The following is a 3803-nucleotide window of genomic DNA, read 5'->3' as shown; positions in this document are numbered from 1 at the left end:
GTAATAGCCAGTAAGAAGTAGTACAATTCAAGTTTTAGGTACTGATTATTGAGTTTTTAGCTGGCTTTGGTGCACTGGACATGAGCTAGGACCTTAAGATTCTGCATGAAGGGAGGACTAGCAGCCGAGTTGCACGGGAGAATGTGAAAAGTGATCATATGTAGTAAAAACCTGAGAAATCCGTCCGTTTTCGTCATTTGTTATCGAATCGACTTAAAGCCAGATCATCACATTGGCCGCTCTTCTCTCTGAAACGTTTGTACTTATGGTCTGCAAAGCTATGTCGCGTGCTGCGGTATGCGGAGACACTAAAAGCACCATAGTGGAACACAGATGAAGCTTCTATGATGATGTAATAGCCAGTAAGAAGTAGTACAATTCAAGTTTTAGGTATCGATTATTGACTTTTTAGCTGGCTTTGGTGCCTTGGACATGAGCTATTACCTTAAGATTCTGCATGAAAGGAGGAATAGCAGCCGAGTTGCACGGAAGAATGTGAAAAGTGTTCATATGTAGTAAAAACCTGAGAAATCCGTCCGTTTTCGTCATTTGTTATCGAATCGACTTAAAGCCGGATCGTCACATTGGCCGCTCTTCTCTCTGAAACGGTTGTACTTATCGTCTGCAAAGCTATGTCGCGTGCTGCGGTATGCGGAGACACTAAAAGCACCATTGTAGAACACATATGAAGCTTCTAAGATGATGTAATAGCAAGTAAGAAGTTGTACAATTCAAGTTTTAGGTATTGAATATTGACTTTTTAGCTGGCTTTGATGCCTTGGACATGAGCTAGGACCCTAAGAATCTGCATGAAAGGAGGATTAGCAGCCGAGTTGCACGGGAGAATGTGAAAAGTGTTCATATGTAGTAAAAACCTGAGAAATCCGTCCGTTTTCGTCATTTGTTATCGAATCGACTTAAAGCCAGATCGTCACATTGGCCGCTCTTCTCTCTGAAACGGTTGTACTTATCGTCTTCAAAGCTATGTCGCGTGCTGCGGTATGCGGAGACACTAAAAGCACCATAGTGGAACACAGATGAAGCTTCTAAGTTGATGTAATAGCCAGTAAGAAGTAGTACAATTCAAGTTTTAGGTATCGATTATTGATTTTTTAGCTGGCTTTGGTGCCTTGGACATGAGCTAGGATCTTAAGATTCTGCATCAAAAGGAGGACTAGCAGCCGAGTTGCACGGGACAATGTGAAAAGTGTTCATACGTAGGAAAAACCTAAGAAATCCGTCCCTTTTCGTCATTTGTTATCGAATCGACTTAAAGCCAGATCGTCACATTGGCCGCTCTTCTCTCTGAAACGGTTGTACTTATCGTCTTCAAAGCTATGTCGCGTGCTGCGGTATGCGGAGACACTAAATGCACCATAGTAGAACACAGATGAAGCTTCTAAGTTGAAGTGATAGCCAGTAAGATGTAGTACAATTCAAGTTTTAGGTATTGATTATTGACTTTTTAGCTGGTTTTGGTGCCTTGGACATGAGCTAGGACCTTAAGATTCTGCATGAAAGGAGGTCTAGCAGCCGCGTTGTACGGGAGAATGTGAAATGTGTTCATATGTAGTAAAAACCTGAGAAATCAGTCCGGTTTCGTCATTTGTTATCAAATCGACTTAAAGCCAGATCGTCACATTGGCTGCTCTTCTCTCTGAAACGGTTGTACTTATCGTCTGGAAAGCTTTGTCGCGTGCTGCGGTATGCGGAGACACTAAAAGCACCATAGTAGAACACAGATGAAGCTTCTAAGATGATGTAATAGCCAGTAAGAAGTAGTACAATTCAAGTTTTAGGTATCGATTATTGACTTTTTAGCTGGCTTTGGTGCCTTGGACATGAGCTAGGACCTTAAGATTCTGCATGAAAGGAGGACTAGCAGCCGAGTTGCAGGGGAGAATGTGAAAAGTGTTCATATGTAGTAAAAACCTGAGAAATCCGTCCGTTTTCGTCATTTGTTATCGAATCGACTTAAAGCCAGATCGTCACATTGGCCGCTCTTCTCCCTGAAACGGTTGTACTTATCGTCTTCAAAGCTATGTCGTGTGCTGCGGTATGCGGAGACACTAAAAGCACCATAGTAGAACACAGATGAAGCTTCTAAGATGATGTAATAGCCAGTAAGAAATAGTACAATTCAAGTTTTAGGTATCGATTATTGCCTTTTTAGCTGGCTTTGGTGCCTTGGAAATGAGCTAGGACCTTAAGATTCTGCATGAAAGGAGGACTAGCAGCCGAGTTGCAGGGGAGAATGTGAAAAGTGTTCATATGTAGTAAAAACCTGAGATATCCGTCCGTTTTCGTCATTTGTTATCGAATCGACTTAAAGCCAGATCGCAACATTGGCCGCTCTTCTCTCTGAAACGGTTATACTTATCGTGTGCAGAGCTATGTCGCGTGCTGCGGTATGCAGAGACACTAAAAGCACCATAGTAGAACACAGATGACACTTCCAAGTTGATGTAATAGCCAGTAAGAAGTAGTACAATTCAAATTTTTACTGATTATTGACATTTTAGCTGGCTTTGGTGCCTTGGACATGAGCTAGGACCTTAAGATTCTGCATGAAAGGAGGGCTAGCAGCCGAGTTACACAGGAGAATGTGAAAAGTGTTTATATGTAGTAAAAACCTGAGAAATCCGTCCGTTTTCGTCATTTGTTATCAAATCGACTTAAAGCCAGATCGTCACATTGGCCGCTCTTCTATCTGAAACGGTTGTACTTATCGTCTGGAAAGCTTTGTCGCGTGCTGCGGTATGCGGAGACACTAAAAGCACCATAGTAGAACACAGATGAAGCTTCTAAGATGATGTAATAGCCAGTAAGAAGTAGTGCAATTCAAGTTTTAGGTATCGATTATTGACTTTTTAGCTGGCTTTGGAGCCTTGGAAATGAGCTAGGACCTTAAGATTCTGCATGAAAGGAGGACTAGCAGCCGAGTTGCAGGGGAGAATGTGAAAAGTGTTCATATGTAGTAAAAACCTGAGAAATCCGTCCGTTTTCGTCATTTGTTATCGAATCGACTTAAAGCCAGATCGTCACATTGGCCGCTCTTCTCTCTGAAACGGTTGTACTTATCGTCTTCAAAGCTATGTCGCGTGCTGCGGTAGGCGGAGACACTAAAACCACCACAGTAGAACACAGATGAAGCTTCTAATTTGATGTAATAGCCAGTAAGAAATAGTACAATTCAAGTTTTAGGAATCGGTTATTGACTTTTTACCCTTGTTTGGTGCCTTGGACATGAGCTAGGATTTTAAGATTTTACATGCAGGAGGACTAGCAGCCGAGTTGCACCTGAGAATGTGTAAAGTGTTCATATGTAGTAAAAACCTGAGAAATCCGTCCGTTTTCGTCATTTGTTATCGAATCGACTTAAAGCCCGATCGTCACATTGGCCGCTCTTCTCTCTGAAACACTTGTACTTATCGTCTGCAAAGCTATGTCGCGTGCTGCGGTATGCGGAGACAATAAAATCACCATAGTAGAACACAGATGAAGCTTCTAAGTTGATGTAATAGCCAGTAAGAAGTAGTACAATTCCAGTTTTAGGTATCGATTATTGACTTCTTAGCTGGCTTTGGTGCCTTCGACATGAGCTAGGACCTTAAGATTCTGCATGAAAGGAGGACTAGCAGCCGAGTTGCACGGGAGAATGTGAAAAGTGTTCATATGTAGTAAAAACCTGAGAAATCCGTCCGTTTTCGTCATTTGTTATCGAATCGACTTAAAGCCCGATCGTCACATTGGCCGCTCTTCTCTCTGAAACACTTGTACTTATCGTCTGCAAAGCTATGTCG

Source organism: Schistocerca gregaria, unplaced genomic scaffold, assembly GCF_023897955.1.
Source record: "Schistocerca gregaria isolate iqSchGreg1 unplaced genomic scaffold, iqSchGreg1.2 ptg000387l, whole genome shotgun sequence".
NCBI classification, from domain to species: Eukaryota; Metazoa; Arthropoda; class Insecta; order Orthoptera; family Acrididae; genus Schistocerca; species Schistocerca gregaria.
This window is presented reverse-complemented; position numbering follows the sequence as displayed.